The sequence below is a fragment of the Dermacentor variabilis genome, chromosome 4, assembly GCF_050947875.1.
Source record: "Dermacentor variabilis isolate Ectoservices chromosome 4, ASM5094787v1, whole genome shotgun sequence".
Classification (NCBI taxonomy): Eukaryota; Metazoa; Arthropoda; class Arachnida; order Ixodida; family Ixodidae; genus Dermacentor; species Dermacentor variabilis.
The window spans coordinates 160,994,614-161,021,871 of NC_134571.1; the positions used below are offsets into that span (position 1 = coordinate 160,994,614).

The window sequence follows — 27,258 nt, forward strand, 5'->3', positions numbered from 1 at the left end:
GTCACAGCTGCGTGGGTTAGCCGGCGACCGTTCGGAAGCCGTTCAGACACGCCAAGTAAACAACGCGTTGGGAAAAAAAGCTCAGTTCCTTTCCACTCGGTGAAGAAAAATGACCGGCGTAACTTTGTATGCGGGCCCTTTAATGGCGAACTGCACCTCCGCCGTGTGTCGGGGCGGCACTGCACTATCTTCGGGACCGGCCCACGTAATAACGTTTTATTCTAGTACGTCCGCGTCAATCGCGGCACGTGCTAGACAGCACGAATGCAGGTGACGGCTGACGCGGACCTCGCAAAAGACGGCTCGAGTTTTCTGTCGATATAGGGAGACGATCTTCGAGCAAATAGGCCTTAACAGCTTAGCGGTAAAAAAAAAAGCCAGGGTTGATTTCGGAGCTAACAGCCCCAATTCCTGAAATCGTCTCATTAACGGCCAATAACAACGACCCGGGGAGAGCCAACCAGTCAAGCATCATCGAGGTAATTGGTAGTGTCTGCAACTGACCGGGTGCTGAGCTGAGAGCGCCCGGACACATCTTTTCTTAAGAGAGGAGCGTTAAAAGTGGCTCTGAGCAGCAGGCGGAACTTGGACTGGAACGAGATGTGATGCTTGCAACTCTATCTCTGTGTTTAGCACCTTCTTGATATCTATCCTTTTATATAAATGTAAAAAGTTCGTTCAATTCTATCACACTAACCTGATCGTGTTGTCGTTTTAATGGTTGCCCTGCAGAAGTACGAAAATGAGAAACACCATTCGTGTCACGAACACGACTAGGTACTAAGACGTCAGCTAAAGAATACATCTTTTAGGAACATATGATAGTCCTTACATTGTTTCATTTCTAGCGAAGGGTTATTCCGTACAGCGACTTCATTAATTAAATTTTCTTTTATCAAAGGTGTTTATTGTTTGTAGTATGATGCAGCTGCCTACATTGTTTTACGACCTTCACATAGAATATGAAAAAGTTCGCAGATATGTGGGATCTTGCACAATCACATCCCAATTTCCAACAATCTCTTTCTCTCGAACAGTCGCAATAAAACTTTCATCTGCCTGAAATTAAATGACCTAATTTTTAACGCTGTACTTTTATGACTGGTTCGTTTGGAACCTTACCTGCATTGAACTAAGGTCGTCAGGCACTTTTTAGAACAATTTTACAAACGCAGAAATTAATTCAGACACCGTTTACCTTGCGACAGCCTTATCCTTAAAGTCCCCCTCCCCCCCCCTTTCTTCCCTATATGTAGACTTCGGTGCATGTAGGGTTCCCCCAGATCAGTAGGTAAAACGAGGCTTTATTTCTAAGACACCCTTATAAGGATCCGAGTATTCTGCATAGAAATTTTCTGGTGGGGCCGTAATTTGTCCACAAATTTTGAACTATCTTTACACATTGTAGCGCCTCTGCCTCTAGCATTAGGTGGTGGTGGTGGTGTTCTATAAGACTGATAAGGATGGCGTACATAGCCGAAAATGTCGGAGCTCACATTGGCGTACATAACCGGAGCTGCCCCCTCCCTCTTCCGGGGGGGGGGCAATTTCACCGTGCAAGCAGGGCCCGAGACTTCCGACGTAGAAAGCGCATGTCATGGCAATCTGCAATAACAGCATTCGTGAAACAGGCATGTTTGAAGTGGTTCGCGTCTGAAGTGAAAGATGGCTCGCTGGCCTTTAAATCCCCCCCCCCGTCAGTGTCGAATGCAGATGTAGTGGATCCTGCTTGCCAGACGAGTGATCGGGCGGTGCCCATGCTTGGTGTGGCGTTTGTCGCTGCGGGAGATGCAGGAAGCGGGCCGAATTCACCGTGCTGGTAGGGTCCGAGACTTCGGACGTAGAAAGCACATGTCATGACAATCTGCAGTAACAGCTTTCGTGAGGAAGGCATGCTTGAAGTGGTGTCGTTCCGTGTCTACGGGATAGACAACCGCCAAAATTCTAATTCAAAAAAGCCTTCATTGCGGCTAGGCCCTGATTGTGTAATTTTGAAATATTCTTTGCTGCGCCTCTTTTATTGAACGTCTCCTTGCTACTCCGTTACCGTAATGCAGCCCAGAAATACCTCCGCAATCCCTTTCCTCATTTTTCCCTACAGCGAAGATTCTTAGGAAAGTCTTTACTAGGTCTTTTTACTTACCGAGGGCCTCTTGGCAATGTCACCCATGTGATGGCGCGTATGCACACTCGCGATTACTTTCTAGCCGGCTTACAGACAAGAAAAACGCAGCTTGGAATTTTCGCTCATGGTAGCGGCTTCTATACAACATTCGTAGTACAAGCACACTTCTATGCATATAGCCTACGAGATAATAGTGCAGCGCCTTTTATTGCCGCACGCGCCACTCAATCTCAAAGTCATCACCACCTGATATGCAGAGCCTCTGCGCCTAAGCGTACAGCAAAAAAAAGAAAGAAACATGTTAACCCAACAGAGGAGTACTGCAAGGCGGTCACAAATACCTTGCTGTCGACCTAAATCCCGATGAGGTTGATTAGTTGCATTACGTGTGTTTCCATGACAAATATATTCAGGCATAAACATTTTGCTGTTTTAGGAATGCATTTTCTTCTAAGTTCATGTTTCACAACGGAGACAGAAATGACGGATTACAATCAAAATAAATGTTAAAGTTTTTTTTTCTTAGTTACAAGAGGATAGGAGAAACCCTTCTTCCAGTAATGATAGCCGAGAGAGCAGATACGCAGTCGACCTTATACATTCAGACGTTGATGCCTGTTTCTAGATGTCTGCCACTGTTATATCGGGATTTTGTAACAGCCGCCACCACTTAGATAAATTGAGCTTACAATTACGGCTTTCGAAGCGTAAGTAGCACGTGTAATGAGTGCAGTAGGTGATATGGAGAACAAGATGTCTATGACGTTTTCCGGCTCTGCAATTTCTTCCAGTGCAAGAAATTACTAGAAACGCGGCCTTTGATTTCCGCTGCTGTCAACCTAAAAGCTGCGGCGTAGAGATGAATACCACCTATTAACAGATGAACATGAGCGCGTCGCTGGAAAGACATGATCAACGTACCAGAAAATGTTTGTGCACGCTTTATTGCAGGAATAGCCTAATACGCGATATGTTTCTGTTTCTGACGCTGCGAGGCCTTTAGATTAACAGTGCTGTACGCAAGCCTGGCAGGCAAGAAAGTTGCGCGGCTTTCGGGTAATATGCTACTGATATGCGTATCCCAAGGAACGTTTTTTTGTGTGTGTGGGAGGGGCAGGAGATGCGAAAGCACAACATTATTTGTCAAAAATAATTTATTGCTTTCAGACCAATTGCACGTTACTGCTCACAAACAATCCCATAATAACAAGTACATATCTGTGCTAAAATTCGCTTGGTTTAAATACAGCAAATTTTTTTCAGGTAGTATTCTGATGGCAAGTTTCAAACATTTTTTAAGCATTGAGCTCATCTGCCTGATGCTACCATTCGGTAAGTACGCCTGCTTAGAAGCTAGCATACGGTTCTAACATAAATGTGAATAACAATACAATGTCCTCCAAAAAAACATTAGGATGTCTGTGGACCTCAAATGCCTGATGATTGGCGTAGCTGCCATATTGCACGCTGGGAAACCTGTTTTTATGGGTACGAAATTACGCAGGGAAAAAGCAGTCAGTACCTAAATATCCTAAGCGCAAAAAATATGCACGTTAGAAACCAAAGCATGAACATTTTATTATATTACGGCCTGGTGCGCTTTGCTTCTCAATGTTCGGCACGTCTGCTAGTTTTTTATCATGATCCCTACTTCTAAGCCTCTATTAGGTACTATACTGCATTTTATTTATTCGAGTTTATATCCCTACTTTTATTGATTCAATTGGGATCCATAAAGCATATTTCTTTGTCTTCTAGAACAGTGTATATTGCCCAGTGGACGACCTATAGGACTGGCAGAAATATCTATGGGATCTACAAGCTTTGCTATTGGATCTGTAGTTCTCTTATAATAATAGAAATTTCTGTCAGAATTTTACCTTAGTAATTTCCGCTGGTGGCCTACGACCGCCAGCGCTTTCCCACTTCTGTTTCAGATCGGTTTCTTCTACTGTAACAAAAAGACAATAATTTTTTTTTGCTTTGCCTCTCTATTGCTCTTCATAGCCTAGCCCCCCCTCCCTCATGGTGCGTTGGTAGCATGGCGACGTGGTCATCAAAAGCGCCAAACCACCTATGACCCCCGCACGTGTGATACTACTTTTAAAATTAAGTTTATTAGCCAGGTTCTAAAACACAGTTATGCTGTTCCTTACCCCGAATTTTCTGTTCCTAAAGTGTCACTTTCGTTTTCTTTATTATTATTAGGTTGTTTTTCGCTGCAGTCACAAAATACCAATTTCGGTGGCACATGACAGACGCTCATTCCCCCTCGATTATACAGCCCCCTCTGCGCATCCATTTTCTTTATTCTGAGGATTTTCAGATTCCTCATAGGCAAACACTGACTAAGGGGTTAATTATCGTAAAAAAAGAACAGCGCTACCTGACGGGAGGGTACAAGAAAAACGATTGAATAACATACATAAACCATAACCACGGCTACCGCACAAGCAGGGCAAGTAGGGTTGGGGCACCCAGCCCTTCTTTTTACTTCCCGCACTTTCACGCTTTCTCCTACAACAATGGAGTGCCATGTGATAAAATGGCTTCCTTGACATGTAGTAAAAATGAAGAATCGTGCTTGGGAAATAGACGTTTGCGAATAGGATTCCGGAACAGCACGTTGTGACATATATATATATATATATATATATGTAGTTTGTGAATTTCGGGTGACCAGATCAGCCGTTTGATCAAAAAGGTGTTTAACTTTAATGCAAATATTGCAGTAAACATATAAATATGCCCACTATTGTATATGCTAAGTGCTTTGTTTTGGTTAAACATAGTGGAATAACTATCCTGTCTGGAGAAAACATATAAGGCAGACATGATACCTGTAAATGTGCAGATTACAACTACAGAGTTGCATACAACGATGAAGCTATATATCGAGAACTCTTTCAACGTTATTCCTAACATGTATGACGGCAATTTTAGTATATTTTCCGCGTTTGCAGGTTCCACAAGTCAAAATGAAGCGGGGACCGGCATGGAATGCGAGTGCCCTAAAGTGAGTGTACTGTAGAATGAAGTGTTAAATAATGTATATATGATGACTTTGTTGCAAGGTCTCAGGACTAGATTGAGCATAAGAACAGCGAGATACGGATGCATAGTCTTCAGCTATAGTCTCAGCATAGTTGTTAAAAAGTTCACTCAGAAACTTCTTTGGGGGCGTGTTCTAAGTATGCGTAAGCATTGTGCCCCATTTCTCATATCCACGCAGCCTCTTGTCAATATCAACGGTATGAAACTTGATCCGACCAGCGTTAACCCTTGTGAACCATTATCTGTTGTTATCAACATAAACAGGCTCGACCGGGGCTTTATCATCCTTATCGGTTGGTATTATTACGCGTGGAAAGACCGAGCCAAATGAGACTGTTTGGAGTATAATTACACTGGAGGAGGACCGCTAGGCAGACACGTTCACGCCAAGAGCCCAGACACCTCATCATCTTTTATGCGTCGGCTCGTCTCTTGAGCAGCTGTTGCTGGTATCGTAATACTCCCACCCGGTGGAAACAGGGCCATCCCGGTGCTGTTAAAAATCTAAGGCGCGTGGAGAGCTGCGAGGCTAAAAAAGATAGAAATAAAACGTCAACTATATTACTGGTTGTCTGTGCGGATGACGTAGTTGGAGAGGCTAGAATTACTTCATATATGTGATACCGGTGACTTGGCGGTGCATGCGATATGGGCCTGTGTAACATGAGAGCAGTTTTTCATAGAGGGCAAATTAACGAGGTGGTGACCAAAACAACACGAAGGTTCCGGGCGATGAATGGGCATCACGGTGGCCGAGGTCGTAACGGTGCTTCAGTTTGTTTAGAGACATTTGCAAACGAGCGCGTTCAAGTTGGCGAGCACGGTCTGCACGGGCGGCAGCATCATGGTTATAATCGCTAGATGAAGCTGTGGTGGACAGAAGAACTGTGTCTTCGGAAGCGTCGGTTGTCGCCTATACAAAAGGCAGAATGGGGAATCTGCAGCAGTTTCGAGACGGAATAAATTTAAGGAAAAAATAATGTACGGGAAGGAAGGTCCCAGTCATCGTGGTCGACTTAAACATAGTTCAATAGCATGTCTTTAAGGATTCGGTTCAAACATTAAGTGAAGCCCTTCGTATGTGGATGGTATGAGGTGGTCAGTTTATGCTGTACAGTGCAGACACGCATGATGTCACCAATGACTTTGTACAAACACGTACGGCCACAGTATCTCAGTATTTGACGCGGAGCACCGTCCATCAAAATAATATCGTGTCTGAGGAAGGCCGCATCAGTCGCCTAACTGGTCGGAGGAGCTCGTGTTACGCTGTAGCGGGTCGCGTAGTCCACAGCAGCGGCAACCAACTTTGTTTCCTGATGTTGATTGCGGGAAGCGGCCGAGAAAGCATAAGCTGACACGACTGAAGGGGTCGGCCGGGATAGCGAGTGGCTGCAGGCAATCGATGGAGAGCTCGAACGGTTTCTTGCGTCGTTGGCACACGCAGCAAGCGGCGGCGTAACGTTATACCTAACGGGCAAGCCCCGGCCAAAAAAAAAAAAGACGGCTGCGTACTCGTTCTTAGGTCCGAGATACGCTGAGTTGTCCCGCCGCTCGTGCGTCGCGAAGCTCTTCTAGAACGCTAGAGCTGAGGTATTTAGGAGTGATAAGTAGAAAATAACAGCCGTACTGATGAAGATTACGACGGTACAGATTTTCGTCGCGAAGAGCTGCATCCGCCGGAGCATGTTCAAAACTGTCGATGAGTGCTTTGACGTAGGCGCCACGACGTTGCTCGTCGACAACATGAAGGAGCTGTGACGCTGAGAAAATTCAAGTTGCACTGTCAGTGTTTGAGTGGTCAGAGCCTTGAAAAAGGTAGCGCAACAAGCTGCGAGCGTCTTGGTTAGGCAGCTAGACTATTAAACCACGGAATATGAAATCTCTTGTAGCCACAAAGGCCATCGACTAAGCCGGACTGCAGGATCCCTTAGGGATGAAAGCCAGCAGAGAGAGCATGATGGTCAGTAATTACGGAGAAAGGACGATCGTAGAGGTAGGGGCGGAACTTCGGAATGGCATTTCGGAGGTGAATAGTTGCGATGCGACAGGTGATAGGAGGTGACTTGCATAAGCAATACCGCGATCCTGGACCCATTGACGCTGGGCTAGGACAGAACCTATGTCATGACGGCTGGAATCCTCTCGTTATTCTTGAGGGGCATCAGGGCCGAAATGGGCTAGGATGGGTGGCGAGGTGAAAAGAGTGCCGAGACGAGAAGAGGCGGCGGACTCTGCAGTACCCCACGAAAATCGTACGCTTTTCTTCAAATGATTAGTGAGGTGCCTAGCAATGGCCGCCAAATCTTGAACAAAACGATGAAAGTAAGAACACAGCCTTGGAAAATGTCCCGCGTCTGCTGCTGTCTTCAGAACCGGCAGATCCCGGAGAGCGCGAGTTTTGCAGGCTGCACTCGGTAAGTGTGGACGAGATGGCCAAGGACAGTAATTTGCCGGTGACCAAAACAACATTTGGACGAGTTGCAGTTTACGTTTCTAAAAACATCTAATATAGATGTTAGACGCTCAAGATGTGGTAAGAACGTTGGCGAGACGACGATTACATCGTCGAGGAAGCAGAGACACGTGGACAATTTAAAGCCTTGGAGCAAGGAGACCATCATACGCTCAAAGGTGGCCGAAGGGTTCATCAATCCAAATTTCATCACTTTAAATTGCTATAGGTCATTGTGCTCTGTAAACGCCGTCTTGTCTCTGTTCATATTTCCAACAGCAGTGCACTAGTATTCTGAAGAAATATTAATGGGCGAGATATTACTGTAACTATGGAGGCAGTCAACGATCTGTGTGTAGAAGCGGTAGCCGTCTTTCTTAGTGATCTTGTTGAGATGACGGTAATCTACACGGAAGTGCCACGTGCCGTCCTTCTTCTTAACCAATACCACAGATAACACTCAGGGACTCGAAGAAGCCTTATTGATGTTTCTATCAAGGATTTCGTTCACTTCACTTTAATTTACCCGGTGGTCCGACGGATGTGCTTGATAAGCTCGATAAGGCTGAATAGGCGTAGCATCGTCAGTATGAATGCAACGCTTGACCACGAGCGCCTGGCTTTAAGGGCGATCACAGAAGTCGAGAATGACTCGGTAGGAGGATGCAACTTCGCAAAGGTCTTCAGCTTGCGTAGAGGAAAGGTCTGCCATAACTATTTTCTTAATGTTGAGATCGACACACGAGACTGCCTGAGGGGCTTCCCAAGCTCGGAAGAATCATCGGTTGATAAAGCTTCCACTTCATGGTCACAGAGAAAATCAACATTGGCAACGCAAATACCTAGCGGTAGAATTTGCTTTGCAAATCGAAAGTTGAATATAGGCGTGGGAGTCCGATTAGCAGTAATGGTAAGAACACTGTGAGGCACAGTGACGTCATACTGCAGTGGAATATCGGGAAAAGGATTGAAGATAGGCTCGCCATCAGGAACAGGTGAGTAAAACAACAGTTTTAAGTAAGCTAATGACTTTTATGCCAGGCGAATAAAGTCGGTGGTGCGTAAGCGGCACGTGGGTACGTTAGAAGGTTTTGCAAAAATCTACCGCTCAAGGGGAAGGGTACTGGCAGAGCAGTCAATAACAGTTAAATGCGTGGAGAGGAACTTGAGACCGAGGATTAGATCGTGGGGTCGATGGAGAATCATGGTGAAGAGGGCAGGAGTGTGGTGGATGGCGATGCTGGCACGTGCTGTGCACATGCCGACAATAAGGGTAAGCAGAGCCCCTCGCGGATGATTTTTGCGACTATGGGCTGAGGACCTTTCTGAGTCGTCATCGGATGGCAACACTCATCACAGAAAGATGGGCTCCTGTATCGTTCAGTGCAGTGGCAGGATAGCAGTCGACGTCAAGGTCAAGAAGGTTTTCGTTCGTAGGTAACATGAGCACAGAATTTGGGGGCAGGTTCGACAACGCAGCTCCACTTCCAGGAGCTATAGTGCCTAGTTTTCCAGTTGGGTGTTTGTTGGCGTTAGGCGACAAAGAGAAGTGACAGAGTTGGGCCGAAGAAGACTCATGGTGTCGAAGTGAAGGTGAGCGGCCGTATGGAAAGTTCGAAACTGGGCATCAGCGGCAATGGGCTCATGGCGGGTAGCACATTGAGCAGTAGGGCCAAAGGTGCGGGAATAAGCGCAGGCATGTGTCCAAATCGGTGGTGGCCATCGGATGCGGCAGTTACGGGCGAAGTGGCTGATGCGACAGCAGTGAAAGCAGATAGGCTTGTCATCCAGGGTATGCCATTCGGACGAGTGCCGATATGCGGCGGAAAAGGACTGCCGGAGACGAGAAGGGCCGCTAGGGAACTGGGGAGTGCTAGGTTGTGTAGACAAACACACGGAGTGGAGACCCATGTTCTCTAATTCCTGTCTAACGACCTGAATAATCTCAATCGCGGTTGCTGGCCGATCGGGAGGCGCCGCGGAGAAGGTTGGCGAACAAACGGCTTCGAGCTCACGGCGAATAATGCATGTTACATCGTCATAGGTGGTGGGCTGACGTGGACGACCCTCACATGTCGACGTAGCAGCAGAATTGGGTAGCGGTGTGATGTGTAGTGTGATACTACGGCTGTTCAAGGCGACGACATTGTTTTATGACGGCGTCGATAGTCGAGATGTTCCAGAAAACAAGCAAATTTAAAGCGTCGTCTGGAATTTCTTTTAGTATATAAGCCAGTTTTTCTGGCATCGTGCCATCAGCTTGGCGGCAAAGAGCCAAATCGTCTAGGAGGCATGAAATGTACGGCTCTGTAGATGACTGAACACGAGTCGCAAGAGCCTTTCTTGAGGCAATCTGCCACCCAAAGGCGTCGCCGAACGGTTCGCGTAGGTTTTCTTGATAACGTCCCAGCTGGTGATCTCGTCTTCCTGCGTAGGAAGTAATACGCTTGGGGTGCTGTGAGATCAAAGGGGACATTGGTGACCATAATCGTTGGATTCCACATGCTATTCATACTGACGCGTTCATAGCACTTGATCCATTCATGAACGTCCACTCACTCCAGGCCAATGAACATACCAGGCTCGCCGTGGTGGGCAACCGTGAGGACTTGAGCGGACTCGTGAGCCACAGCCGTTGCTGACGCTGTCTATTCACCGGGAACCATGGTGAGATGCTCGATGTACCGAACGCTTCAGAGCTGCGTGGCTAGGACGGGGATCGCAAACCTCCAACAAAATGCTACGTCGGGAATGAAACAGCCAAAACAGACTACTAACATTGCATTCACACTGGAGCGAGATCTCTAGGCAGATACACGCTCCCGCAAAGAGCCCAGATATCATTTCCACGGTGGCTCGTCTCTTGCGCATTTGTTGACGGTATTGAAATGGTATCAACAATATTACAATTCGTCCGACCCTTATCAAGACTTATTTGCCATTAACAAATTTATCGGACATGATTCGACCCTTGTCAATCCTTGTCGCTAACATTATGATAATTGTTGCGACCTATTTAAGGCCTTATCGCTTTTTGGCACCTGAACCCTTCAGGTGGAACCATAATTAACTGTCATGAGACCCATAAAACACCTCATCACGTTTTATGATCCTCATCAACTCTTCGATTGCTTATCTGTCTGCCTTGCGTGACGTGAAGCGCATGAGCCCTGAGAGATCGGTGACATTTCGGTCGGGGAAGGAACGGCATAATGGAAGGCACTTCCTGCGACCACCGAAACGCGTCGGTGATTTGGCGCGTTTTGGAATACATTTTCCCAAAGCAACAGGCTCAACACATGTACCCGTATACATGCACTCCACACCACAGTCGATCACACCCTGCGCGTTCTAGGGCGAGTCTCCAAAAAACATGGCGGACTAAAGGAGGCCGAACTTCTCCGCTTGATCCAGGCCTTCGTTATCAGTAAGATTACATTCGCAACCCCATATCTACATTTCCTTAAATCAGAATCAGATAAGATCGACACTCTTTTACGCAATATATATAAATTGGCTCTGACGGTCCCCATACGTGCCTCCACTGAAAGACTAATGCTTACTGGCACCTTGAACACACTTACTGAACTCACAGAAGCCCACCTCACATCCCAATATAGCAGACTTTCTAACGCTGCAACAGGTCGACGCATTCTACAAGCTATTTCTATCACTCCGGCACACATCATCAGACTAAATAGACATTCCACATCACATACACGAGAGCTGCATCCCCCACTTCCTAATAACATGCACCCTGTGCACCACGAACAGCGCAGGAGGCAGCGAGCAAAAGCGCTCCAAAAACAATTCTCCACCTCAAAAGACGTCTATGTTGATGCCGCCGAATATGGGAACAGAAATCATTCTGCGATATCAGTCATTAACTCTCACGGCCAGGTCGCTGCGGCCGCCTCTATTCCTGGCTCTTCCTCGGAGGAGGCGGAGGAGGCGGCCATAGCCCTGGCCTTCACAATTCCATATTCATCAGGTAACGATAGCGACTTCAAAGCAGCCATGCATAAATTCGGAGTGGGCAGGGTCTCTAAGCCAGCCTTTTACCTCCTCTTGGTCTATCCTTTTCATCAAACTGTGACAGTAATCTGGACTCCCGCGCATACGGGCCTTGCCGGAAACGAGGCGGCTCATGCCAGTGCCCGAGGATTTGCAGTCCTGGCTCAGGCCTCACATGTGTCCGACCTCACCACAGAGGAGGTGCCGTTTACAGCCCGCGATCGGCTTATTACCTACCACGACCTCTGCACACACTACTACTTAGACTGTTTAACCTTTCAGCCACTCATGGACAAATCCCCGCTTAGGTGCGAAGTTCTGTGGTGACAGCTGCAGACTCGCAACTTTCCCTCCCCTTACCCCTCCACTGCATTCATCCCTCCATTTACCTTTCTTCGTCTTGCGAATTCGGCATCTCTTCCAAAGCAGACTTAAACCACATCCCTTTCCTCAAGCAATTATTATCTAGTGAGGAGCAGTGGGAAGCTACCTTGCGAAGTTCGAGCCCCGACTTTTAGGAGGCGATCCTGGAGTGGGCTGATAGGATAGAGGAGACCTACTTCAAGTAGTTCCTCCCCCAACCCTCTATTCCGTTGACCCTTCCCTTTAATGAGGGATAAATAAAGTTTTTCTTCATCGCCATATGGGAATTTTCTTGATGTTTACAAGGCTCCAGTAGACTCTAAATGGTGTCCTGGAGATAGATTTTATTCTACCCTCACCAAATATTTCAACGTAACCTTCATAGAAACTGGGGCGCTATAACGTAAAACTCTTCCAAAGTTTTCTATTCCATTTCTGCTATCAGCCCTCCGCGATTGGTCAAAAACTTTTTGGACCACTCGCATTTTACCTGTCTGTCACGTGACGGCACGAAAACGGCGATACCTCCCTATGTGAAATGATGTGTACACACTGATTATGCATGATTTGACCAAAGAAAGAAAAACAGTTATTTATGTTTCGACACCTTTTCGCCATTAGCTCCCTGGCTATCGGTCAAAAGTTTCGGGCTGCACCAACTTCACCTGCCTGTCACGCGACGTCGCAAAACTGCGAAAACTCTCCGCGTCAAAGTAAAGTGTATGCTTTAAAGATGCATTAATATGCCGAACGAAACTGAATTTTCTTCTGAATAACCTCAGGCTACCCCGTTCCGAAAGGAATAAAAGATGGCTGCCCCCATCGCTCAGGCGCTGGCAACTCGCCCCTGCCGGAGAGCATGGGTTTATTTGCGTATAATAAAGCTTCTTCCGTGGCCGCGTAACGTTTTCGAGCACTTTCGGCACGTTTACGACCTCATTTGGACATATCTTTTTTGGTGAGGATTCGTTTTAGCGTCATTCTTAAGCTTCCATTGCATGCCGCCGCGATTTTCAACTAGCCACCACAAGCTAAGTAAGGGAAAGCCGACCAATCGCAGACGCTGGCACCACCCTCTTCATCCGGTTATCAATTTTCAGTGCACTGGCTCTGCCCCATCGATTCCTTCTCCACGTGAGCGTTCTCCTCGCCTCTTGCCAACCAATTAGATACGACAAACCGCTCAGTGTAGGCAATGTTATTCGTTTTTCAAGCAAACAAAAGTGACCTCCTATGAACGAGGAGAGCGTTTGATTGGTCTGTCCAGACAACCCTGCGGGTGACCGCCTGTTTCTTGCGTCGCTGGTTTCGCAAATTTGGCGTCAGGAAATCGGAATAAAACATATTAGAATAGTTTCACGTTATAGGGCCCCTGTTCTACTTCGGCATTTGTTGTCTTATCGCCGGTAAAACGCAATCATATTATTCAGATATATTCACCCTCTGGAACCCTGGGTGTTTAGACGAATTCGTAAGAGACTCGGCTTCTGTGTGTGGGCTCGTAGGTTCGAAACGCATCCTCACCAAATTTGTTTTCCTTCATTCATTTAAATAACTTTAGTGTCCTGCGATTGGGTGGGCTGGGCCTGGACAACGCCTAGGTTTCGGCCAAGGGTTGTTGGCACTTAGCGGCTTCCTCGGCTCGCTGGATACCCCAAAGTTGGCGCGGCAGGTCCGAGCTGAGCAACGCAGATTCCCGCCGCGCACTGAGGCTTTCGATGTTTGAGGCTGCATCACCGTTATTGTGTGTCATACCCGTACATTCCCTTCAGATATGCCTTAGAGTGTCTGCACTTGCCAGTCGTGTATAAACCTGAGTGTTATTAGGTGCATAATTGCTGGACTCGCATAAGATTTAGTTTGTAACGGCCACCAGTCGACAAACTGATTTTTGCTTAATTTTGGGAGCGGTGGCGTGAATGTGCGCCTCTGCAATCTAAGCTGTTGTGTAATTTTATAAAATCTGGTCATTCGATGGTTCCTCGCGCACTTCACCACGGAAGGCGACGCGCTCCCGATCCTAAACGAGACGGCGCACCGGACGGCGCGAGACATGACCCGCCGCGGCGAACAGGGCAACGCCTCTCGCACGATAGCGAACGCTTCTCGAACAGAACGGGACAGGGTCACCAGATACAACGACATAACCAGTGCATATTTGAACGCCAGAAGGATATACACACCACCGAGTCCCAAATTGAACAGGAGGCAGGACGTCGCCTGGAGATAACTCCAGACGAACACCTTCCCTGATCCACCCGTCTGAAACGTATCTTCCCAGATAATCATCCGGACGACACGTGCAAATTGTGCCAGGAAGGACCTGCAACACTCGAATACATGAGAGTACAATGTAGTTATAGGAGGGATGGCAGTTACTCCGGAGACCCTGTCGTCGAGGTGGGCCACCGCTCTGCGCAGCTTAGACCTCGGAATCCAGACATGGGCAGTCCAGCAAGCCCGTGAGGCCGCGTGGAGGCAAGGCCTTGACGTGCTCCCATGGGAAACTTGAGCCCGGGTCGCGTTAAACCTTGCTTGAGGTACAAGAAAGCTGTGTCCATCCATCAATCCATCCATTTTATCATTTTACTCCCACTCGTCGGTAGTCGGGGAGGCGGTGCTAACCGAGGCTCGCTTCTAAGCTCTCGAGCCATGCGGTGCGCCGCCTCATTGCTACCGTCTGGTAGTGTGGGAGTGGGCGTACAGATGAGATCGACGCTTTTGTCGTGGTTATTACCTAATTTTACGAGTCGTAGTGCCTCTGGAGAGATTTCACCGCTGGCGAAGTTTCATATCACCGTCTAGGAATCACCGACGATTATGTCCGCTTCTGTTCGTGATATTGCTAACGCGATAGTCATTTCGCCTGCGCTTTCTTCGTGTGGCGTGTTGACTGCAGTGCTCGTCGTGCACATTCCTTCATAAATTATCACCACTGCTGTGTAGGAGTGCTTGTGTCTGCATCTAGCTGCGTCTACAAATGTCTTGGTTGTTACGGCATGTCTTCTGTATATCGCGTGCTCTGCTTTTCCGCCTACTCTGATGGTGGGTGGGATGCATTTCCTCGGGTATTGGAAGGACGGTTATAACGTCTCTTACGCGTCTGGGTATATCTACTTTGGCACCATGTTCGGTATGATACCCTATATCTAGGCAATCCAATATTTGCTGACCTGCTTTAGCTTTGGATAGGCGTTTGTTTTTGCGGTGCGTTGTGCATAGATTAGCTCATCCAGTGTATTATGTAGACTTAGCTGCCGTACTTTATCGTTGCTGGCGGTTATGGAGAGTCCCATTGCTTGCGTGTAGATTTTTCTGATTAAGCAGAAACACAGAAACACAGCCGCGGGTGCAGACAAGATAAATAACGCACTCATCCGCAACCTCAGTGAAGAGTTAGTCGCAGAATTAACCGACTTTCTCAACAAACACTGGGAAGCTAAGACCGTTCCCGAGGAGTGGAAGCATGCGGAGGTAGTGATGATTCCTAAACAGGGCAAGAAACTGCAAATTGAGAACCTCAGACCGACCTCGCTCACATCGTGCCTGGGAAAACTGTACGAACGAGTGGTGACGCTGAGACTACAACAGTACATGGAGGACAACGAACTGTATCCCCACAGCATGTTTCGATTCAGAGAAAAATTATCGACCCAAGACGTACTGCTTCAAATCAAAGAAGAAGTACTCGGGAACGTCCCCAGGAGCGGGGAGAATATAATAATGGCATTGGATATCAAGGGGGCTTTTGACAATGTAAGCCACGAAGCTATCCTCACGGGCACGAACCACCTGAACTGCGGCAGGAGAGTCTACGGCTACGTCAAAGCCTTCCTTTCAAACAGAACGGCAACGATTGGCCTCGGAGGGCTCCGATCAGAGAAGTTCCTTACTCCAAACAAAGGGACGCCTCAAGGGTCGGTCATCTCCCCCACGCGTTTCAACATAGCAATGATTGGCTTGGCAAAACAGTTAAATAAAATCGACGGCATACACCATGCCATGTATGCCGACGACATCACCATCTGGGTGAACACAGGCTCGCTCAGACAGAAAGAAGAGAAGTTACAAGAGGCAGCCACCTGCGTAGAGGACTACGTCAGAGCAAGAGGGCTAGCCTGCTCCACTGAGAAGTCCGAGCTGCTGAGAGTTTGGAGAGGAAAGCAAAACCGCACAGTCCCCACCAGAGACGAGTTAAAGCTCAACGTCTACCTCGACGGGAAGCCGATACCGGAAAAGGCGCTCATCAGAATCCTGGGGATGTGGATACAGTTAAACCAACGCTGCACCCACACCCTCGCCCTACTCAAGGCATCCACCCTACAAGTGGCCCGCATGATCGCACACTAAAGGTAGCCCCCATACCCCAGGGAACCAAGAGGCGGACAGGATAGCTCGAGGGTACACTTATTACCGAGCATCCAACATAGGCCACCTCGAGGAGACCGAACCTGAACCCCAAGACTATTCGGCGATACTAAATTACTACAAGGGCTGCAGAAAGCGGTATCCACCACCGCACAACTCCCTTAGCAGAGAGGACTCTGTCGCGTGGAGGCAGCTACAAAAGGGCTCGTACCCGAACCTAAACGTACTCAGCAAAATTTATCCCACACAATACAATGACAAATGCCCCTGGTGCCACAAAACACCCACGCTGTATCACATAACGTGGGCATGCCAGAAGATAGACGTGGTACCCGTTATACTAAACCCGAGTGCGGAGCAATGGGAGGAAGTGCTCTCCAACGGTCGCCAGGTCGACCAAGAAGGTCTGATTCGGCGAGCACAACTGGCAGCAGCATCCAGCGGAGCCCTGGACTAAGGACAACCGACCGTTGTGCTAGAAGATGGACGATTCCATCTGCAGACCGCAGAAGACCAGCGAATCTAGAGCTGATAAAGTTTTTCACTCACTCACTCACTCTGATTAAGCAGTCTAATTTGTATCTTTCTGGCGAGTACCATCGTAGGTACGATGCAACGCATACTATTCTGCTTATTACGAACGCTTGGACTAGTCTAAGCGGCTTGCCTTCTTTCGTTCCACTATGTTTCTTGGCTATTCGTGTAAGTGGCCGCATGATTTTAGATATTACATTGTCTACTTTGCGTATGGTCTCTCCATTAAAGCCGTTACTTTAAATGATGAGGCCCGATACTGTGATCTTGTCAACCTTAGCTTTGGCCGTACCATCCACCGTAGTTAGGTAATTTCCGGTTTGTTTCGTTCCTCGTAGTTGCGTGGTTATCGGCAACGTCGCGATGGTCTATATAAGAGGAGCTCAGACTTCTCTGCTGAACACGCCAGTCCAGTTCCTGCTGGAGTGAAGCTGCTCCTATTGCGCGTTGTAATGTGTTTTCAACCTTTCTATCGTTGCCAGTGCTCACCCGGAGGGTAATAATGGCCAAGTAGATGGTATTGTCACGTGGTCGTGACGTCGAAGAACACAGTAGCAATACTGTGAAAGACAAAAACTAGCTTTTATTGGGCGAACCTGTGCCCACAAAACAGGTTACACTTAAAGCACAACGAGAGCGGCGAACACAGTCGGCGATCGTCGTAAATGTGATCAGCGGGTCAAGCGCGTCGGCTTCTATACAGCAGTCGTCGAATGTTCCAGACTAATCGTTCGGACCCGCGTGCCTTCCACAAAGTTCTGCACCATTTGCGTTAGGCAATGAAATCAGATAACACAAGGTTCGGCGACAACAGACAGCCGGGTAGAAGCATCGATAACTTTCCAGAAACGTCGGATACATGCAGGCGCGTCCCTCGCTGTGCGATTACAGTTGTTAAGCGGCGAAACGTGGTCGCTCGATAAAGATAAGTGAACGTGTCAATACCCCCCTCTTAAAAAGCATCGACCCGATGCTGCAAACAAACGAAGGTAATAAACAAAAACACTCGTAGCAAAGAAAAGAAAAAAATGACGAAGTTCGTCAGCGTCCGTAAAAGGGTTTAAGGCGCACCACGTGGAAAACTTCAGATCGTGCGCGGCGCCGCTGTGAATGCGAAATGCCGTCAGGCACGACCTCATAGTCCAGAGCGCCAATACGTCGGATGACCTTGTAGGGTCCGAAATAGCGTCGGAGTAGTTTCTCATTGAGTCCTCGTCGGCGTATCGGGGTCCAGACCCAAACACGGTCGCCAGGTTGGTACTCGACGAAGCGTCGTCGGAGGTTGTAGTTTCGGCTGTCGGTCCTCTGCTGGCTCTTGATTCGCAGGCGGGCGAGCTGTCGGGCTTGTTCGGCGCGCTGGAGATAGCTAGCGACGTCAACATTCTCTTCGTCAGTTACGTGCAGGAGCATGGCGTCAAGCGTCGTCGTCGGGTTCCTGCCGTAAACCAGCTTAAACGGCGTGATCAGTGTTGTTTCTTGCACCGCCGTGTTGTACGCGAATGTTACGTACGGCAGGACCGCGTCCCACGTCTTGTGTTCGACGTCGACGTACATTGCAAGCATGTCGGCGAGGGTCTTGTTCAGGCGCTCCGTGAGACCATTCGTCTGCGGATGGTAGGCCGTTGTCCTCCTGTGGCTTGTCTGGCTGTACTGCAGAATGGGTTGGGTGAGCTCTGCTGTAAAAGCCGTTCCTCTGTCGGTGATGAGGACTTCTGGGTCACCATGTCGCAGCAGGATGTTCTCGACGAAAAATTTCGCCACTTCGGCTGCGCTGCCTTTTGGTAGAGCTTTAGTTTCAGCAAAGCGAGTGAGATAGTCCGTCGCCACGACGATCCACTTATTCCCGGATGTTGATATCGGAAACGGCCCCAACAAATCCATCCCAATCTGCTTGAATGGTCGGCGAGGAGGTTCGATCGGCTGTAGTAATCCTGCTGGCCTGGTCGGTGGTGTCTTGCGTCGTTGACAGTCTCGGCATGTCTTGACGTAACGGGCGACGTCGGCGGTCAGGCGCGGCCAGTAATACCTTTCCTGTATTCTCGACAGCGCCCGGGAGAATCCGAGGTGCCCAGCGGTTGGATCGTCGTGTAGGGCGTGCAGTATTTCTGGACGCAGCGCTGACGGTACAACAAGAAGGTAGCTGGCGCGGACTGGTGAGAAGTTCTTCACGAGCAGGTTGTTTTGTAGCGTGAACGAAGACTACCCGCGCCTAAATGCCCTAGGGACAACGTCGGTGTTCCCTTCCAAATACTCGATGAGGCATTTTAGCTCCGGGTCTGCTCGTTGCTGTTTAGTGAAGTCTTCCGCGCTTATTATCCCAAGGAAGGCGTCGTCGTCCTCGTCGTCTTGCGGCGGGGGATCGATGGGGGCGCGTGATAAGCAGTCGGCGTTGGAGTGTTTTCTTCGGGATTTGTATATTACCGTGACGTCATATTCTTGTAGTCTGAGGCTCCACCGCGCCAACCGTCCTGAAGGGTCCTTTGAGTTAGCTAGCCAACACAATGCGTGATGGTCACTGACGACTTTGAATACCCTGCCATAGAGGTAAGGGCGCAATTTAGCTGTAGCCCAAATGATGGCGAGGCATCCCTTTTCAGTCGTAGAATAGTTGCTTTCCGCTTTTGACAGCGACCGGCTAGCATACGATATAACCCTTTCAAGTCCTTCTTTCCTCCTGACTAGGACGGCACCGAGGCCTAGGCTACTGGCGTCAGTCTGGATTTCGGTATCGGCGCCCTCGTCGAAGTGTGCAAGTACCGGTGGCGACTGCATGCGTCCTTTGAGTTCTTGAAATGCCTTGGCCTGCGGTGTTTCCCACTTGAACGCGACATCACATTTGGTTAGATGTGTTAGCGGCTCCGCGATGCGTGAAAAGTCCTTGACAAAGCGCCTATAGTAGGCACAAATGCCAAGGAATCTGCGCACTGCCTTCTTGTCGGTTGGCCGCGGAAACTTTACGATGGCAGCTGTCTTCTGTGTGTCGGGGCGTACTCCTGATTTGCTGATCACGTAGTCTAGGAACAAAAGCTCATCGTAAGAGAAGCGGCACTTTTCCGGCTTCAGAGTGAGCCCTGATTACTTGATGGCTTCTAACACTGTCGCAAGCCGCCTAAGGTGATCGTCGAAATTTCCGGCGAAGGCAACGACGTCATCCAGGTAAACAAGGCACGTCTGCCACTTCAGTCCGGCTAACACCGTGTCCATGACGCGCTGAAACGTTGCAGGCGCCGAGCAAAGTCCGAATGGCATGACCTTGAACTCGTAGAGGCCGTCTGGCGTGATTGGCGTTCCAGTTACTTGTGCGCTTCAGTGAAAGAAACGACGCTTTGTTAACAAATCAACTCGAACGCCAAATGCATTTCTCTGCAAAGCTCAGGAATGCATATCTCGAAACAGGTGTCATGTTGAAAATTCATTCCAAGCGGGAGATCCGCCTTGCGTACTCCACGGCTAGAATTTGTAAATTGCAAAATAGCCAAATGAAATTAGTCAAAATTAATTAGTGAATGTTTATTAATTAGACGATTTTTGATCTAAATTTTTTAGCAAGTATTGTCCGCCGCTTCGAGTAGACCATCTCATGAACTAGAATTGTGATATCTGCCACAGGCAATCTTTAAAAATTTTTGAAAGGATTCGCTGAAACACCCTGTATTCCTCTGTCCAGGGAGAAATGTCAATGCAACCGAGCTCAAACTTAGCCAGAATGGGAGAGGGGAGGGGGACCCACGCACTCAATGATCTGACCAAGGTACGAATTTGTTCCGTCGTAAAAATTCTTAACAAGTGCTAGAGAGCGGAGTACGCGACCAAAATTTCAAACCGACGAGCTATAAAGTATTTATGGGCAGTATCTTAAGGTATGTGATTTAATTACTGCCTATGATTTTTGTTGCAAGTGCTGGAAAGAAACAGCTTCGCTGCTGTTTCTGCAAGGTCGCCCAAGTCTGCAGCATTATTTGTTAGGATTTCATTTGCTAGTCAAAGATTGTGTACAGGAGCATTGCTTTGAACATATGAGAATTGTGTATCCTTGGTATATGCTTGCAATTGATATAAGGAAAACATCCCTTTTAGGAAAACGTTGCGCTCGGTCTGCCTTGGACGCCAGCGTACTCCTAGAGGCGCACATAGATACTGAGTATGTGATCGTACATATAAGCAGACAGATACATGTACTGTATTTATATACATAGACAAATAGACCACCCGGCGCGTTTGCTTAGGGGCTATCGTGTTGGGCTGCTAAGCACGAGGTCGGGGAAATGTGCTCCGACCACGGCGACCGCATGTCAATGACGGCGAAATGCGAAGACACCCGTGTACTTAGATTTAGGTGCACCTTAAGGAATCCCAGATACTCAAAATTTTCTTAGACCCTCAGTACGGCGTGCCTCATAATCAGATCATGCTTTTGGCACGTAAAACCCGTTAATTTAAATAATAATTATTTACATAGAGAGGCAGACCCACAAGATACGGCCGTCCGAAAAGCAGTAAACATTCACTGCAGAACACTCAAGATTTTTTAGGCTTAATCAAAAAACACAAACAAATGACCTGTAATAAATATAGGAAACAGCCAAAAAGAAGCGACAAATGTGCGATGTGATAGATTCTGAAGAGCCAATGAATATTGGGACGTGTGTTTTAGAGACCTACATGGCAACGATGCTACAATAGTAAGACTGGAGTCTGCTGCATTCTGTTACCTAACGGCCAGGTAATGTCTACGCGCCCATACGCGTTAGCTTTGTGTCTGTAAAGCATCTGGGGCATGGAATTTGAGTGGAACCAATGGTGCTTGTCTTCCATTAGCACTTCTGCAAATCAAGAAGAATGGGGAAGATTACGCGATTGGACGAAACGCAAGACAGCAGACACGAGGTAATCGCAATAAAGAAGAGTAAGCTAGGTGAAAGCACGAACATCATGGGTTCTTGATCCAAGACCTTCAACGGCGCTTATGAGTTACAGTCCGCGTCTTTTCCTAAGACTCTCTCGTGTTTTCTGAGAAAAGAGGACAAAAATTCTGCGTGGTTCTGCTATCGCAAACACCAGAGACCAACGGAGCTGGGGGAAGGCCATCAGAGTAGTGCCAAGCCGCGCACAATAAACACTAGCAGCGGCAACCTATACACACTAGTGTGTATAGGTTGCCGGCGCTAGTGTCTATTGTGCGCGCGGTGTAGACACCACCGCGGCGTCCGCCATAGCAGACGCCGCGGTGGTGTCTACTCTGTACCGAGCGGCGGGCGAGGCAGACATCGAGGCACTCTAGCAGCCACCAAAAAAGGACACCCCACCTTCTTCGCCTGACTCCCCTGCCTCACGTGCCACAGGAGAGGCACGCCGCTCGAGTGCGCGCCGCTCCTCCCCCCCCCCCCTCTACGCTAGACTCCACTTATCTTCGCCGCGTCGCTAAGCTTCGCGATGCTATATTTGTGCTATGTTTTCACTCTCTCTAATCTCTCTCGCCCCCAGCTCGGCGAAGCTACGGACGTCAAGAGAAACTCAGCGAGGTTCTAACAGCTCCACTGTAAAAATCGGAAGCCCAAGTTTAGCGTGACAGAGAGCACACAGGGACGTCGGTACTTGTGTACAGAAACGCGGTTCCCACGCTCATGTAGCTGGTAAAATACTGGTTTTGGCACCTGTATCTGTGAAAACTGGTTAGCCTTGCTCTCCTGCTTCATCTTCTTCCTCTTGACGATATATTGAGGTGAGAATGGCCTTGGCCGCAAGCCATTCTATGTGTTAGGCTGGCTTTTTTGCTGACTTAGCGCGAAGGAAGAGCAAGTGGCACGCATCAGCACCAAATTGACAAGTGTGGCTGACTGCCGTGTCCTAAAAATTTTACCCTAATTATTCGCAATTTTTTTGAGGATTTGAACAGCTTCACAAAAATAGTTACTATGCTGAAGCGACTCTTTTAATCCTAAAGATCTGGCTGGATCATACGTCATTTACGAGGATGAAAAGAAAAGCCATCGCGAAGTTTGATGGTAGAACACGATACTGTTATGAGAGACCGGCATTAGGCCCGCCATTTTATTTCCGATTTCATTTATTGAAGCCTTATAGGCCCAGAGGCATTACATAAGGCGGGGGCAAAAAATTCATTAAAAACGCTTCATCATGTAAAAAAGAAGATAGATGAATAATAGCAAAGGAAACAACGCTGAGGAAGGAACCGAGCCAGCGGCACTATCATCGAAATCAGTGTGTAAAAAACGTACTATGCATGAGAATGAATCACTAACAATTAATTACTTAACAGAGGTCAAGTAGCAAGTGCATATTTAACAACACATTCTAGGTGAGGTGGATTGTTAGTTTCTCACGGAAAGTCATTTGGTCGGCGGAATAAACAATAGAGTCGGGAAAAGTGTTCCACAGCGCTATTGCATTTCGAAAAAAAAAGAATCCTTTATTGAAGACGTGCAGCACTGAATGTGCGCAATCGGACAGCTGTTGTTGAGGCGGTGTGAGATTCTAGGCGGGGGTTGTAGTCGAGGGTGTCTGGCTATTGGGTGATAGTAGAAATAGTGAAGCATGCAGAGACGCGAGATCACACGACGTGATTGGAGTCTGGGAAGATGGAGTGTGGGTTTTAGTTCAGTTATGCTGGTTTTACTTGAGTAGTTTGACATGACAAAGCATGGCGCACGATTCCGAATGGCTTCTAATTCGTAGGTGAGATATGCTTGTGAGGGGTGCCAGATAGATGAAGCGTATTCCAGTTTCGTCCGAATGTATATCTGATATGCGAGTTTTTTTTAATAACGAGGGGTGCAGATTTCAAATTGCGACGCAAAAAACCAAGTGTGCGCGAGGTGTTTCCGCATATTGTTTCAGTGTGAGTAACCCATGAGAATGGCGACGTCAAGTTAACACCTAGATACTTATAGCAGTCTGTTCTTGGCATTTTAGTTGAGTTTATATGTTACGTGTAATTTGTGATGCTGCGCTTACGGGAAAAGGACATACATTGGCACTTATTAAGGTTAAGAGGCATAAACCATTTTTCACACCATGAAACGATAGTCTCTATGTCTTTCTGTTGGTCAGTGGAATCACCGTGGTTATGGTGCTTCAGCGGTAATAAGTAACAGAAATGAAAAACTACAACTTGAAATAATACATGTTGTTTATCCACCTAAATGCCTTAACGAGAACACTGAAACAATGCGTCAGCTATATCGCACAAAACAAACTGTGGTAATTCTTTGCCGAGACATTAGATGCTTGTACTGTGATACAATGTTATTCGCTTCGGCAAGAGCTACAAAAAACTTTTTCTTTCAGGGTTCATTTTACTTTCAGCACGTTTTAACGGCAAATGCAATATTACAATTGTGCTTGATAGCGACACGCAGCCTTCCGACGCCTAAATGTATTTAATAATCTGTTCAAATGCGTATCTAATTGTCATCTTAGGCGTCCCAAAGGATGTATAGGTATATTTATTGCTTCTATATGTGACTGCAAATAGTAATATTCGGCGTTTTTAGGAAGCTTTTCCAGGATTGATTTGTACACCATTTTGGACAATTTCTCATTATTATAGCTTTTAGATATTGCAGTATATATATTCGCCGTATATAGATATATCATATTCGGTACTTCGTTGCAGGACCCCTATAATAATTGCACATGTGAAATATCAGGTCAGAAAATGTTTAACAAGAACGGAGACCGTTGTTGGGTAAGTAGTCTTTGCCATTTATGAAAGCGATTGCAATTCTTAGCGTATTGCGCGCGCTTTTCTGGAGCTGACGGTCAGTCTAGCTGCCTATCTGGCTACCTATCTATGCCTCCAACGGTCTTGCCGCCAGCAAGAGCCGTTGGGTCCTCCATGGTCAGAACGGTAGCGCATTGGGCAGCTTTGTTGAGGGAAAAGACCGTCGGACAACCTTGGGTTGCTGGATATGTGGCATTGTGTACTTATGTGCTGCCCTTCAACGAGCGTTTATGATGCCGAGATTGGATAGTACCGTACGGCTTGGAGTGTGCGGCAGTGGGTATCTACCGCGCTTTAGTGAACATATTTGATTATTGTTTGGAACATTAGGTTTGTGTCACTCGGTGTGTGTTGCCCTTGAATGAATCTATATTACACCACTATTGGTCACTCGGCACGCACCAGTAGGTGTGTGCCACTCTTCAACGAACCCCTTTGAGGTTAACTTGGATAAAAAGGTTTATGAGACTGTATATATGCCACCCTACAAGGAGAAAAATTAACCTTTAATTTTTTTATGAGGCTCGGTGAGTAGAACCTGTGCTACGTGCGGACTTTATGGGAGCTCCGCTAAATGGCGCAGCGTGTGGAGTGAGAAGCATGAGAGTGTAACCCGGCTGAATGCAGGTTTTGGATTTGGCCATACCGTGCATCCTTTTATTGCCTGGTGATAATTCTATGATCGTCCACATTTATTCGTGAGATTGGTTTCGCTGGACTTCTCAACAACTGGTGTATTTTTTCAGCTCAACAAATACAGAACTGCGGTAATTAACAGTATCGTAACCTCAGTGCAATACCAGTTCCAAGATTCCATTACTTTAAATAAAGTGATTTTGTTAGTATTTGAAGTAACACAATTACGCTAATGAGCTACTTAGTTAAGCATCTTAAATTTTGTGAATTACATCCTTCCTCGCGTTTATGTTGCATGGCGATCAAATTTTATTCAAGTCACATGCCAGGACAGACCTGGCATACAACCACAGGGATATTAGTTTATCTCGTCTTACAGTAGCATCGGATAAATATCGTAGGAATACTAAACAATATTTTTTTTAATTTTATCTTTAGGCAGTCATGAAGACTCGCCCAGATCTTCATGACCGTTCTTTATTTATGGTTAGCGAGCTAACTCACTTTCCTGTCTGATGAACTTCAAAGATCCGTCCAGTGGGCTTGCTTGCCCGGTGGTGCCTGAGACCTCTAGAATTTGATATTATGGCGGCGTTAAGGTGAAAATAACAGAACTGCGACGCCGACTTCTTTTGAAGGTCACTGATTGAGCATGTAGAAGTCACAAAACTTGAGGAAGGCATGGCTTCTTTGGGAGTTCGGAACACAATCAATATTGCCCGTCAGCTGTAGAAAGACAATGAGCTGTTTGCACTAATTGATCTCTAAAGGATCGAAGTACAAGCGTGCCCAAAAATTAGCAAGAATCTTGTCATCTTGCTTGCCAACGGTGTTCTTTACAGGAAACTTTCATCAAGTAATACCACCCACCATCTTGCTTTCCCGACACCTATTCGGCATAACGTAAAGCTATTCCAACCTTCTCTTTTTAAATTCTGCAGTCAGACTTCCGCGACTGGTCAAAAGCTTTTTTGAACCCCTTCCTCCCCAATGTCGCCTCTCCGTCATTCGACGTCACGAAAACCACGATAACTGCCAATCTGAAATGATGTGTACACACTGAGTGCGAAAAATTTGACTCAATAAAAGAAAAATATTTATATCTGGTTTACCGCCTTTTTGCCATTAACCTTATTGTATTGGCAAAAAGTTTCAGGCTTCACCTGCTTCACCTGTCTGTCACTCGGTGTCACAAATCCGCAAAAACTCATTGTGTCAAAGTGACGTGTGCGCGTTCAAAATGCATTAATATGCCGAACAAAGCCGGATTTTCTTCTTAATAGCCGGAGACTGCCCCGTTCCGAAAAGAATAGAACATGGCTACCCGCCGATCACTCAGGCACTGGCTAATCGTACCTGCCTGAAAGTGTGGGTTTATTTGTCTATCACAAAACTTTCTGCGTGGCCGTAAAATGTTATAGAGTTGTTTCGGCACGTATACCTCGCCCTGCCAACTAGTCGCGTCGTCAGCTGAGCGAATCCACTAGCTTCGTTAGGACCCTAGACAAAAGTCGCGTCTTTCTTACGAAGTTCCGTTAGAGGGCGTGCGATGTCAACAAAATTTCGCATGAATATGCGGAAGTAGGAGCAGAGATGGAGAGAAGGGAAAAAAGAATGGCAGGGAGGTTAACCAGACTAATTGCAGTTTGCTATCCTACACGTGAGAAGGGGAATGGGGAGTGATGGAGAGAGAGAGAAAAAAGATTCTGTCTATACCGCACTTTCACATGCACTAAGTTAGGTGTAGGATGTCTATAGCATGGCACTCAAGTCTGTTGCCTTCACTTAGTGAAGAAGCGCTCGAATTGCTTTCTGGGCTAATGAACTGTGAGGCCAGGATCCCAAGATCTTTGCTTCTGTAAATGGCCTGTCATCCACTCTATTCAAGGCACACTGGAGAGTCTTAGGTTGGTTATCAAAGCGAGAACAGTGGCACAGAGGATGACTGATAGTCTCTTCACACTT

The 27,258-nt window shown here is 47.3% G+C and overlaps 1 long non-coding RNA gene across 1 annotated transcript; it reads left to right on the forward strand.

The window, feature by feature from the left end:
* Positions 1-3,372: 3,372 nt before the first annotated feature.
* LOC142578026 (uncharacterized) lies at positions 3,373-24,624 on the forward strand. The gene is made up of 3 exons (XR_012827136.1): positions 3,373-3,457; positions 5,089-5,141; positions 24,550-24,624. It is a non-coding gene; the product is annotated as an uncharacterized LOC142578026 (long non-coding RNA).
* Positions 24,625-27,258: the final 2,634 nt, after the last annotated feature.